Genomic DNA, 14,170 nt, shown 5'->3' with positions numbered 1-14,170 from the left:
CTCCCTCCTTCCTCTCCCTTCCCCTCCCTCGCCTGCCCACCCACTCTCTCCGCGGCGCGGCCGGCCCGCGGGAGCGTGCTCAGCCTCGGGCCGCTCAAGGGAGAGGGGGCGGCGGCGGCCCTCGGCTTGCCGGCCCGCGTCTCGCCCTGTGGCAGGTGGCAGGTGCGCAAGTTTACCCGCGCCCCAGAGCGTGCGCCTCTGCCTCCGCGGCCCCGACCCGCAGCTCGCTGAATGCCCCGAAGGAAAGCGCTGGGCAAAACACCGCCGCGCGGAGCAGCGCGTGTCTGCAGAAGTCCGTGAGCGGGAAAGGAAGATGTCAACCAGGGCACAGCAGCCACCACCGAGCCTGTACTTAGAAAGCGCTATCTCCACGGTGCCCCGAAAGCCGGCTAATTCGCATCCTCCGATTCGCACATTCCCGGGAGGTGCGAAAGGTCCGTTCCGTCTGCCCACTCAGAGCGGCGTAGATCTGCCCGTCCCACCCGCCCCGAAAACAGTCATGAAGCCCCAGCCCTCCACCCTGCATCCTCTCTTAAGTACCTGCCCCAAAGAGCTCTTCGTGGTAATAATGCATCTTCACTCATCGTCGCCTTCGCCGGGAAGATGCTAATGGCAGCAGTGAGGGTTAATGTTTGAGGCTGCCAGATGCAACAAGTGCCCTTGAACCTGTCACCCGAACTTCTTAGAGTTATTTAATGGATGGTAGATAGTTCTCTGATTTCAAAAACAGAGTTCTTAAGAGTTAAACTTACAAAAGTTAACCAAAACAGCACACATTTCCGAAGTGGCAGGTGTGTGTAAAATAATGGGTGTTGTGGAAGAGGCAAAGAAGTTTGAAATTAAGTTCCTGCCCTCGTGCACCTTTCATGTTAATGGGATGACAGGATGGTTGGAAAGATGAGTAACAATAAGAGACGTAAACAGTTGAAGAACTGGGCAACAGGAAAAATAAATGATGGGAAAAAATTAAAAGGTGTAAGTACTCAGGGTGCCTGGGTAGCTCAGTGGGTTGAGCATGGGACTCTTGATTTCCGCCGAGGTCATGGTCTGAGGGTGGTGAGATCCAGCCCCACCTTGGGCCCATGTTGGGCTGCCCCCCCCAAGCCTGCTTGGGATTCTCTCCCTCTCCCTGCTCCCCCACCCTGCTTGCGCACATGCACTCTCTCTCTTTTAAAAAAAATGTAAATACTTTACACAGGAGATGACATAAGGCAGTAGAGCATAATTAGTTACCAAATGAGTTGTACAGGCAATAATGGCCATAAGAGATCAGAGAAAAGAGACATTATCTTAGCTTGAACTGGTTAGAGAAAGTTCTAAAGAAGAGGGGAAATGAAGTAGACTCGAATTTAAAAAGTATCAAGACTATTGACATCAACTTTGGTTAGCCAAGAGTTTCTTGGTTAGTCTTCAAGCATTACAGGTTTTGTGCAAAATCCCTAGGAAAAGTGTAACACATTTTACCATTTTCTAATAATTGATAAATATTCTGTTTGGCTCAGAGAAAAGTAGGTGGTTGGCTGAATTTCAGAGGAAAGAATTGGTATCTAGAGTCATTTCTATATGGCATCAAAACTCTGTCTCTTTCTCCATTACCTCCCCCTCATCTCTTTGTTCCCCTCTCCCTTTTTCCTCTTCTTTCTCCTCTCTTTTCTCCCCACCTCCCCTTTTGAAGGCAAAATGGTGGATATGGACTTCATGACACTGTCTAAATAGTCTAACACATTTGGTCCAGCAAGACATCGAGCACTGTTTAGCAAGGCTTAAGTGTTTCCCATCCACTTTGTTGTTGGAAACAATGGAGGTGCTGTGACTCACTTCTTGTAAGCAATACCTTTCTCAAGCTTATGGGCATGTCCTGCTCTGAATACTACCCTCTGGAGCAGTTCTAGTTCTCTGCAAAGAACAAGAACTTATTGGTAGGGGATCAACCCTGTATTCAAGCCTGAAAAGGACAAAGGGAGTTATCCAGAGCTTTTATCTGCATGCCTAGCACTTCTCAAGTTCAGAAAGGATAACTGTTTTTTCTTTATATTGATTGTTACTCTCTCTTGAGAAAGGATATATTGAGTATCTGTAATATACCACGCACTACAGTAGTACTTTATGTATATTATCTCAGTTAATTGCATTCCTCTTAATTCTCATTATAACCCTATGAAGAAATGTCATAATTTTACTAATAAGGAAACAGGCTTAGACAGATAATTTGCCGAGTCTCAACACTAATATTTCACAAAACTGGGATCAAAATCCAGGTCTAGCCTGACTCCAAAACTCTTGTTTTCTCATCAGTGCCACCCTGCTATCTAAGCTCTTCAGTTTATTGACCATTCAACATTCTAAAGTTGCTCTTCCAGATTACTGAGACCTTCCAACCAGTGGCTAATAGAATCACAACCCAGAACCTAAAGATGCAGTAGTCTTAAGCAGGACAGGAACAACACCTGCTCTGTTAATCACTGTATCCCCAGTTCTGTACCTCACATATAGCAGGCCTCTAATATATATGTGTTGACTTATTTTCCCTGAAGAAATTAAGTGATACTGACCGAATTCCAGTCCAGCTTGGTGTTCACATACCCTATTGGCCTGTCATCCGACCTAGCATTGCTGACAAGATTTGCTCTTACTATGGCCTACCCTGAGGTTTAGGACCAGTTAAAGCGGTTTGAAGAAACTCTTTTGAAACCCGAAATGCTGTTACAGTAGCAGGCTTTTGCTCTAGTAGTTATTGTTTTATTGTTCTTTTTTGTTGACCATGTAACAGATTTCTTCTCCAAATCTCCACTCTCCTCTTGCCCTGTAGGCAATGATTATAGAGCTGGTAATAAAATAGTTTGAGGCAGATAACACAATATGCTTTTGAAGTGGGACACAGCCTATGTATTCTTGGCTTCCAATTCAGTGCCCAAAACAGAATGCCTCTGTTTCACATTTGGAAAATAGTTTTTATTTGTATACAAATATTGTTTTTCATAAAGTTGATGTCTAATCTATTTGTTAAATACCCATATGCTTGTTAGAGCTGGAAACACAAAATATCTTTTCAACTTTTGAGGTAAATCCTATCATAAAATATTTTTATCAAAACCTGTTTCAAATGAGTGTACAGCCTAATAACCTACTTTAATTTCCGCATACAATGCACTGAGTACAGTTATCCTAAAATCGGACCACTTATATATGCTCTGGACCAATTCCAAATGGCATGCATTTAGCCAAGCAAGTGTAATATAGAAACACCCAAGAATTAGAAATAGTTTTAAAACTGCTTTCTAAATGTAGTCTAGATTAGAATAAAGGTCAAATAACTGTAAGGATTGGGATTATATTCCAATTTCCATTTCCTTGTACTGCAATCAGGGCAGGCAGCTTCCAAATAATGAACAAATTACTTTTTGAAAGAAACCTTAAAACTAGTAAACACAGTTGCTATTCAACTATTTCAGAGTTTTGTAAATGTCACGTTCTTTTTAATTGGCTCCCTATTTCAGCAAACCCAACTGAAAGTTAATTGAGTTGGTATGTGAACTGCATCCCTCCCCTCCCCTTATGTTCCCAGGAATGAGCCCAGTACCAATAAAGCTCCGTTGTTTTCCATATGTAATCTGAATGTGGGGTCTGCATTCATTACAATCAACCAGAATTGGGTCCCAGGGCCCTTCACTGAGGCAACTCTGAATCTTTGAGACATAGGGACAGAGACCGCAACTCAGAGGTGACATGCCAAACATCTTTACCATCTTTATATTCGCCACGGCAAAAAAACAAGATGCTAAATAAAAATTTACGGCCGTAGCTCAGTCTCTTAGCAGCATCGCTCCTCTCAGACCTGGTTGGAATCACAGGGTGCCACCTTGTGTATAAGCTGACGATGTACTTCCCAGTTCCACAAAGGATCCAGATAGACTCAAAAATAATCAGCCCCAAAGCTCTATATTTTATTAATCAAGGCAAAATGGAACAGATGTAATTAAAGGAAACAGATTTGAAAACATATAGCTCCAGAGGGTCCACGACCCTCACTTTTGAATCACACCACGACCTGTCTCATCTCTTGCCCCACCCTGACCCGTAAACACCCCCAGTGTCCCACACGTGGACTAGATTGCTGCTGTTCACTCAAGCTCTTCGATGGGGATACCAGAAACTAGCAAAGCTCTGTGGCAAAGCTACTGAATTCAACTAGGACAACTATTTGTGTTCAAACAGCAAGCAAGCTCTGTAGATTTAATTTCAGGACTTTTGACTTCTGAGAGGAACTAGGCTCCATCAGTGTGATGAATATGATCCTACTTACCCTTAATAAAGTGCTGAGTTTGAAACAGGGAAACACAATTGATGGAGCAAGGCCATGGGAGGTCAAATAGGATCCTTTCCAATTCAGCTAGCTACCCTGCCCTCGAGAAATTGCATACTTCTCTAAATTCAGTACAGCCTCCATTCAGCTGAAGCCACCATTACATACACGGAAGTGACTGGACCTTTCATATCATTTCCAGGAAGGAGTTGAAGAGCCTGGGGTTGGGGGCTACAGGTACACCACTTGTGTCTGTTCAGGTCTCCTGTAACATCTATTCTTCCCAGTTGCCTTTCCGGGCCTCTTCTATCAGTGCATCTTTTTCTTCTCAAGCATCTCTGAAACGTAACTTGAAAGGTGGTTTCTCTCTCCCTGGGAAGGCAGTTTAGTCTCACCGGCACATCTCAGACAACTGAAGCAGGCTCAGAGCACCAAGATAGCTGGAGTCCAAAGTGTTAGCTGAGAGAAGTTCATTGTCAAGAACTCTGGGTTGCTAATGTACGTACCTGTGGCTCCCTCACCTGATTTTTTAATCTCTCCCACCACTAAAGGACTAGTGTTTATATACACAGATTTGTGAATGGAAAATACATTTGGCATCCTGAATTAAAGAAAATTGGTGAACTGATTTAGTAATAGCCACGCCTTATTGATCTTATGTTTGTTGTTCCCAAGAACGAAATAGCCTGTTTTCTAAGGAAAGGTTCTGGCATTAGCATATTGAGAGCCCCTAAACAAAAGCTTCTGGTATTAGCATACCGAGAGGCCCCTAAGCTCCAGAGTGACTTGTTAGGAGACAGAAAGGAAAACAATTTTATGTCTCCCAAGTTAAAAAACAGGTCTGCTTGTCTTTCATCAGCTATTAAAAGGTGATTTGGGCAGAGGAAGAAACAGAAACCATTGAAATAAAATACACTGATTATCTGGATATTTACTGGTTTACCCACACGCCTCACCTTGTTTGAGAAAGGATTTCAGGTGGCTTTTGAGAGTAGTTAAAATGTACAAGGATAGCATTTGGGCTCTCAACTTCCTGGTAACGCGAAATTTCCTAATCATGTGAAAATGGGAAACCTTGACGGCTTCACAGTTCACAATATCCATTAGATAAAACGATTGCTCAGAAGATTTATAATTGTTTCTGCTCCCAATGAGAATATTCCAGAGTTCATAAATAGAGCAACTAGGTGGTATGACAGACATCTCAACGTGTCCTTACAAAAGACACAAAAGATGCACCCCAGGGCTATTTCTTATAGTGATTCTCCATAGAAGTTGATGGCATCCTATGCAATCCAACACAAACAATTCTGCAGTGGTTAGAATGTCTGATGCCATGAGCCCCACCCCATGCAGATCTGACAGTGTGAATCAACTCCATGGCCTCCAAGCAATCCTCCCTGCAGAGTGTCTTTCTCTCAACTGTCTCCTGATAAACTGTGTGGCTAAGAGCTCAAAATTGTGTCCTATTACAATTGCCTAAAGTGTGGCTCTTCTAAATGCCCGATTAAGGGTAGACTCATATGGCTTAAATGACTGTGTCGTGCAGTATAGAGTTAATGTCCTTTTCTGGAAAGGAAAAGGCTTACCAAGGACAAGTGCCTGAATAGAAAGTTGTCCCTCCTGCTTTTGCAGTGAGCTAAGGGTATATCTGTGCTCTGGCAGGGCCAAGAGGTAATTTTGCCTTCGCATAAACAAGGTGTGCATTGCTATCTCAGGTTAGATGGTGTGCTTAGGAGGGCCATGGAGAAAGGGTGTTCTTGCACACTATCCACGTGAAGGCTGTCCTCTAGCTGGTGGCAATAGCTATTCTTTGCCAGTTTTCTTTTCCAGCTCTGACTCTGCTTCTAGTACTTATGTTATTGTGCCTTTACTTAGAGAGCAGCCCCATCGCTGCTATTCACCACAGGCTGCTTTTGTAGCCCAGGGGCAGTGCCAAGGCTGGTTCTGAAGGAAATGGAGCTTCAGACTATCCTCTCTTAAAGGAACAGCAGCTCCTCAGCTCAGCGCCATACAGGGGACACTTTTGTACTAAGTCCCTCATCTTCCACGCTTACTCACTCCAGCGATCTTTCACAGCACTAGCACCGGTACACAGGCCCATGCCTACAGATGACCCAAACCTGCCATTTTAGGTTAACTTAGCGGAACTCCATGGACAAAGGGAATCTGGAAGTAGATGTTGGTTTGAAGGCCAATTCTTCCCCCACATTGATGCCTTCCACTAAGCTTGGGGGCAGTTGTAGTTCAGTCTGGAGCTTGCTACTCGAAGGCCCTACTGATTTCCTTGGTCCTTTCTCCTACTACTTCTCTATTTCATGGGGAGAAAATGGCCTAAGTACTATGTTTCAACCCATGTATGCAATAGCTCCAGCTATTTAAAATGTGCCAGAGTGGCTAACCAAAGAAAACAACATGTGAAACCTATTTTAAGCACAGAGATAATTCTGGAATATTCTACCAAAATATTCCCTCTAGTGAGGGAAATAAGAGTGCAGGGAAAGGGGTGGTGGTAAAGAGAAATCCTTACCTCTCACTTCGTAAAGCCCTTCTTTAGGGTTAAATAATAACAATTCTACATAGATGTTTGAAAAAAAATCATTAAAAATATTAAGTCAGATAATGGAGCACACTTGGGGAGAGAGACAAAGCTTATCTCTTTGTATTTTATGACCCTTACTATATTGCTTAACCTCTGTGACTTTATTTGTAAAATGGAGATAATCTGCCTGTCCCATAGGCTCCTGATGAGAACAAATGAGACAACACGGTACAAATTGACTAACATGGTTCCTGAGAAATAGTAGAGGCCCAGTCAACATTAAAGCTACGGTTTCTTTTCCCTTCACTCTGACCTTTTATTTACATGGCTTGAGATGATTCAAAATAGAACTGTAGCACATATAAGATGAAACCTTGAGTTTCTACTCTGGTTTATGGCTTATTTTGAACTTTTTAATTTGAAACTAAACTAAATGGGACATTTCTCCCACCCACACCCACACCCCCAATAACACCTCATTCTCTGGCCCTATTTCAGTTTCAAGCCATGGAATGGAACTATTATTCAAGTCATCATGGTCATAGGGTCCTGCCAAAGAGGCAACGTTAGATCCTTCGAAGAGAGAAGATCTTGTCTTTATTAAGGATGGACACGCATATATCTAAATACCTAATCGAACTCTCTGAAAAGTCCAATTTATTTTTCATTTTCTAAAAGTTCTTTTCGATGACTATGATAAGATGAATCACATGACCATAAGATCCAGATTTGAGGGGAAAGATCTGCTTTTCCTTCCTTATTTCTGCTCACCCCCCATCCTCCCTCCTTCGCTCCCTTGCTTCCATTCTCTTCTTATTCTAGAAAATTCTAAAGCTAATCTTTAGAAGTTAAAGTTTCTGTCTGAGCAGTAACATGATTAGCTCCTGTTCAAAATCGTAGAGATGGGCTACTTACCCATGAAAAATGCCACCATAATCCATGAGCTAGCTTGTCTCTGAGTTTATGCTCGTCCGTAAAATAATGCTACCATGTTCTCAAGTGAGATCATAAAGGATATTAGCAGGAGTCATAATATAACATACTGGGGGACTTCTAAAAAAATTTACAAGTGATGTTTGAAAATAATGTTTGTCCGACTGTTTCCAATAAATCTGTCAGAATGTATCCACCCTAACGTCTGCCCTTCTATACATCCACCTTACCTTGTAAAGAGCCAGGTGTCTCTCAGAGTCAAACTGGTGACTAGAACGTGAGCCGTTTGAATTTGGGAGGTGGGGGGTCCACAGAGGAGGAAGGCAGTAATCCGGGTTTGCTTGCATGATGTGTAAACTATCTCTGTGGGCCTTTCCAAAAGAAGAGTTCCACAAACACAGGGAGCTCATCCAGTTTTCCGCTTTGGAGGACCACTCTGATTTGGATGCTTGTATGTTGGTGTACATATTAACCCAGGCCCCTCGCCCACTGACCTTCTCTCCTCTTCTTTATCCACTGATATAATTTAATTTAGAGGAAAATATTGGAGCACATGACTGGTAGCCTTGGTTTTACCAACCTTTCCTGACTGCCGAGATAAAAGAAAATTCTCCACAGTTTAACCAAAAAGAGTAAACATCCTTCTCAGTGCTGTGTTGCCTGATAAGATATTTCTTCTTTATTAATTTTACAAACTTACAAACAGTTCTAAAGGCATTCTATTTGAAAAAGATAGAGTATACAAGCTTGATTTTATTTGTTAATTTTTATATAGCCTTTAGCCTATATAAATTTTATCACTTTTAGAGTCACCTTGTCCTAATTTGAAGTAATATGAAGTAGCAAAAGAGGGAATAGCCCCAAGATACTTAGAATTGAGAATGTCAACCTCATTTCTATCACAAACCAAAGGTTTGTTTCCTACCCTAGAAGGTGATGCTTGCTCTCAGTAGTACAGCTAAGAGCCCAGAGCAGGCACAGTTATTGACTTCCGTGCCCTGTTGCCTGATCTATAGCAATAAATTCCCAGGGGGGGCGTGCAATTACACACAATGTGATCACTATCACAGCAGGCCCAGCTACATATGGATACACAACATGATCACTTACCCAGTAGGCACCGTTCAATATGGTTAGACAACATGATCACGACACAGCAGGCCCCTTGCCGTATGGATTCCTAACGTGGCCATGACTAATACACCAGGCAATTTGCATGCATCCAAACTGCATCCACCATCCCCGCAGAAACAGCCTAATGGGAGTATGTCATATCATACCTAACTGCAGGTGTACACTTGGGTATAGACACCCTGCACAAGGTTGTTTCGCACAGCGATTTCTGCCATACGGAAATTTGACCACGGACATGGTAGAAATAGATTTGGCCATGCAGGCAACATGTGATAGGACTTTCCAAAGGACTGTTAAGATGGCAGGCAATATTCTGATGTCAGCCAGGTATCAATAAGCAAAAGCCTAATGATGAGCAAAAGATCTGTAATTCAGAAAAATGTCATGACAAACGGGCCCAAGGGAGAAGGCAAGGAGCACACCATTTTATGTGGAGTTCGGATTTTCTTGCACCCACACCACCAGGGCCTCTGGCAGAAGAGGATGCATTTCACATTATCCTGCTACTCTCATTAGAGTACGTCCTTTTGATGGAAGGTGCTGTGTCTTTGAGCTGCTTTGATATATGTGAAAATACAACAACTTCTTTGTGTAAAGTAACGTTATCAACAGTTGCGTAGAATAAAAAAAGAAAAGCTTTTTAGGCAAATAAATGAAATACTTCTTTTTTGCCAGCTTTAAAGCAGCAAATGAATTTGCAAATTTGAAATCAAAATAACAAAATTTGAAATCAAATTAACAAAAAGGAGGGTAATTATTTTATCAAAAAGCTTTTCACTTTTAATACATGCTATTCTCAAAGATTCCAATTTGGCTGATCTGGAATGTGGCCCAGAAATGTACATTTAACAGCTATGCCAGGTGATTCCGCATCAGAGTGTTTTATATAGCTTCATCCCACTGTTTCTCTTTCCTTCCTCATCTTTTCTCTAATTTTCATCTTCCTTTTGCTCTCCCTATGTTTCCTCTCCCATTCTCTTCTTTCTTTCCTTGACTCTATCCTCTTCCCTTAATTTTTTTCTTTTTTTTCTCTAGGTATGGGCAGGGTTGGAGAAGAAAGAAAATTCTGCCAATTTCATAAGCTTCAAGCCACGTTCCAAAACCATATAAGATACTGCTATATTCCCTGTGCCCCTTTAATTATAATACAAAGATCATGCCACCAAATTTGCTGCAGACATGCTTCCTAGAGGGAGATCACCAGGAGCCAAGAGAAGATAGGCAGAGATCTTGGATTGAGCCTGCAATTGTCCACGTTTGGTTCCACCAACTAGAAGGTGCTGCATTTAAAATACTTATAGCAAACTGGGATTGGAGCAACTATTGCCTGAATTTCCCACCTACGGTCTCTGTAAATAATGAAGCTCCAGTCTTTGTGGTCATCTCTTTCCTCTGTCTTCCACCGCCGTTCTCCACCTGGGTGTCCTGTTTTCTTTACTTCTGCCATGGACTATTTTATTGAACATGAGTGAAGCAATATAGTTTGAAGATCCCCAGTTTAAGACACAGGAAGCTGGTACTCACATCTGGCCATGGCATTAGCTACCCTGTGACCTTGGACAAGTCATGCACCCTCTCCAGTCTCTGTCCTTGCTGTAAAGTGAGGGGTTATCTGCAAAATTTGGTTCTAAAATTATACAGAATAAAAAGAAGTAAGATTCCTTTTCTATGATGCTTCAAGATAAATGAGACCAGGTGAAATTATAATAATGCTTTTAGCATTCAAAGAAGCAATTGTTTTGTCCTTAAAAAAAAAATTAAGACTAGCATATCGTATCTAGAGTCAAACTTAAATGGCTGTCAAATTTCCTACTGGCTTTATTAGAATATATTCAAAAGTAGTCTGAATGGTAAAATATAAAACTAAAAAGAGGTTAATGTTTTAAATTAAACTGGTTTCTTAAATTTCCTTATTATTCAGGATATATTTTTATTATAATTATTTTTTAAAGTAACTACTAGAAAGCTTTTTTAAAATTAAACAATTTGAATGGATTAAAACAGTGGTGTTATTATTACCACAACCCATATTTAGATGCCCCCTGAATTACATAAGGAAAAAATGGTTTTATGATATAGAATTAAGACATATGGAGTTCTTAGGATAGAAAATCTTTCTTCTCTCGGACACAAGGTATCATCCTTTATGGTAATATTCCCCAGAAGAAGAGACAGGGAGCTGCAGGGAGGGAGGAGAGAGAGGGAAGACTAACGCTTACTGAACAATAACATTTACCAGGCACTATACTAGGCACTTTTAGTTCAGTTACTGTTGAATCCCTTCCATGCCTACCCTGGGAGCTGAGCATGAAATATGAGCAAGAAAAACATCAACACTGTTAACTCCATAACAATCTTTAAAAGTCCATATTACTGGGGCACCCGGCTGACTCAGTCGGTGAAGCATGCGACTCTTGATCTTGGGGTTGTGAGTTTGAGCCCCATGTTGGGTGTAGAGATTACTTAAAAATAAAATCTTTCTAAAAAAGTAAATGAAGTCCATATTATTGATCCATGTTCTTTGCACCGCTCACCTTGCTTTTATTCCAATTCACAAAGCTTAACTTTTCCTCCCATCCCTCGTAGGACATAAATATACCTTTCCTTTTCCATCCTATACCTAGTATTGGTGATGAATTAAGTGCTATTGAGTAGAGAGCTAGTCAGCATCTGTAAAGTACCTATTACCCCCTTTTATTCAATTAATTACATTAATAAGAATATTAACCTCCAACTTTTACCATCAATCCAGAGAAGTTGATCAGAAAAATTAACAACAGCCTGAAATTTTCTTGGATTTCATAGAATTCTGTAATGTTTGTTTCAATTTTTAATTTTTAATTGTGGTAAAATACATGTGAAATTTATCATCGTAACCATTTTCAATTGTTCAGTATATTCACATTGCTGTGCAAGTCATCTCCAGAACTTTTTCATCTTATAAAACTGAAACCCTATACCAAACAAGCAACTCCCCCTTCTACCTCCCCATTAGCTTCTGGCAACCACATTCAACTTTCTGTTTCTAAGAATTTGACTACTTTAGGTACCTCATCTAAATGGAATCATACAGTATCGTCTTCTTGTGACTGGCTTATTTCACTTAGTATCATGTCCTCAAGCTTCGCCCATGCTATAGCGTGTGTCAGAATTTCCTCCTTTTTAAAGCCAATCGCCCATTATATGTATGTACCTGGCAATAAACACTTGGGTTGCTTCCACCTCTTGGCAACTGTGAATAATGTTACCATGAACATGGACATATAAATGTTTCTTTGAGACCCTGATTTTAATTCTTTTGAGTACATGCCCAGAAGTGGAATTGCTAGATCACATGGTAATTCTATATTTACTTTTTTGATGAGCCTCCGTACTGTTTTCCATAGCAGCTGCAACATTTTACGTTCCTACCAACAGCGTACAAGGGTTTCAATCTCTCCATATCTTCGCTAACACTTTTTACTTTCTAGCTTTTTTTTTTTTAATAGTAGCCATCCTGATGGGTGTGAGATGATATCTCATTGTGGATTTGATTTGCATTTCCCTAATGATTAGTGATGTTAAGCATCTTTCATATGCTTGTTGGCCATTTGTATATTTTCTTTGGAGAAATATCTGTTCAAGTTCTGGCCCGTTTTTTAAGTAAATTATTTGATTAAAAATAAGTAACCTGATTGTATAGCTTTTTGAAGTTGATATAGCATTCACATGTTTTGCTGTGTTTTATTTACAATAACTCCATGAGGTTTGCCATGTGCAACAACAAAAACAGAGAATGAGAGAAATAGTACCTTGACCAAATAGCCATTAATAAGTAGGCCCAAGAGTTCTTGAGTTAAGTTCTACATTGTTTTTGCTTGAGCATTATAAAATACATATTGTCTGCACCAACAGAAAAAACACGGAATGAATTTAGAGACCACCTATTAAAAATCATAGAGAATAAAATCAAACTGTGAGTTGGAGATAAATTTTGCAGTGTCTTGTGGAGCCAATCCCAATTGCCATACCCCAGTATACTATACACATTGTCTGTTTCCAGGTATCAGAGCTGGGACACCATCATCGATGGGAATCTTTCTTTTCCAAACTATGATATAGACCTCTCCTGGCGGCCTTCCACCTGCGTGCTGAGGAAGGTGGAACTAGAAAATAGCGGGAAAGAACCCTGGGAAATTCAACGGCCAACTTTCCCTATCATGGCCTAGAATCATTGTTCTTAGAGATAAGTTAAAAGTCCAAGGCTCATAGGTGCGCCTGCGTGGCCCAGTCAGTTAAGTGTCCGACTCTTTATCTTAACTCAAGTCTTGATCTCAGGGTGGAGAGTTCAAGGCTGCGCACTGGCATGGGGCCTATTTTAAAAAGTCTAAGACTCGCAAACATTACACTGGTTTACCATATATCTTGACCTAAGTTTAATGCTCCATGCCTGATTGACTTTTTGTAAGTAATTGGGTGACCCTCCATAAAAATTAAACAGAAGGTACACTGACCGGGAATCTTTGAACTTTTCTAGAGTATGTTTCTGCTCTCAACTCTGAAATAAAGAGGAGATATGGGGGAGGGAGGAAAGCATTAGAAACATTTTCTTTTCCAAAGACCAGGTCCTTAAGACTTTCACCTTTCTCATTTTATTTACTCATTCAAATATTCAGTAATGCCGACTATGCTTTCTACTTTCTTACTAAGTAAGTAAGGCTTTCTACTAAGGAGAAAAGCTACGATGATTAAAGATGAGACTCTCTGCTCCAGGTGCCTGTTGCCTGGTGGAGGAGACAAGACTTGTGCACAGTTAACTATGATGCAGCATAGAAAATGATAGATATCTTAGAGAAACCCACACAAAGAATGCTACGGGAAGAGCAAGCATGGAGAGATAACTCTGGCTGATCGGCTTGGCTATATGGCAGAGAAAGCTTTAGGGGGAAATATTACCTGAGCTTTGAAAAATATGTGACCAGGTGAAAATGGGGCAAGAAGTACATTCTTGGCAGAAAGAACTGTGTGAGCAAAGAAATGAAGGAGGAAAGGATAGGATGCATTCCAGGATCAGGAACCTGAAGAATGAAGCATGTTAAATGGAAAGATCTAGGAAACATCCATGAATCTTCCAGACTTGGTCCTGCCTACTAAAGCCTATTTGGTCAAAGTCCTCAGCTTCTCTCATCCTCAGTTTTTGTTGTTGCAGATGGCAAACCTGCCAACCCTACAAGGTTACTGTGAATGTCAAATACAGCAAAATGTGTGGAAATGATATA

This window comes from Ursus arctos, unplaced genomic scaffold (assembly GCF_023065955.2).
Source record: "Ursus arctos isolate Adak ecotype North America unplaced genomic scaffold, UrsArc2.0 scaffold_1, whole genome shotgun sequence".
NCBI classification, from domain to species: domain Eukaryota; kingdom Metazoa; phylum Chordata; class Mammalia; order Carnivora; family Ursidae; genus Ursus; species Ursus arctos.
Note: the sequence above shows the minus strand (reverse complement) of the source record.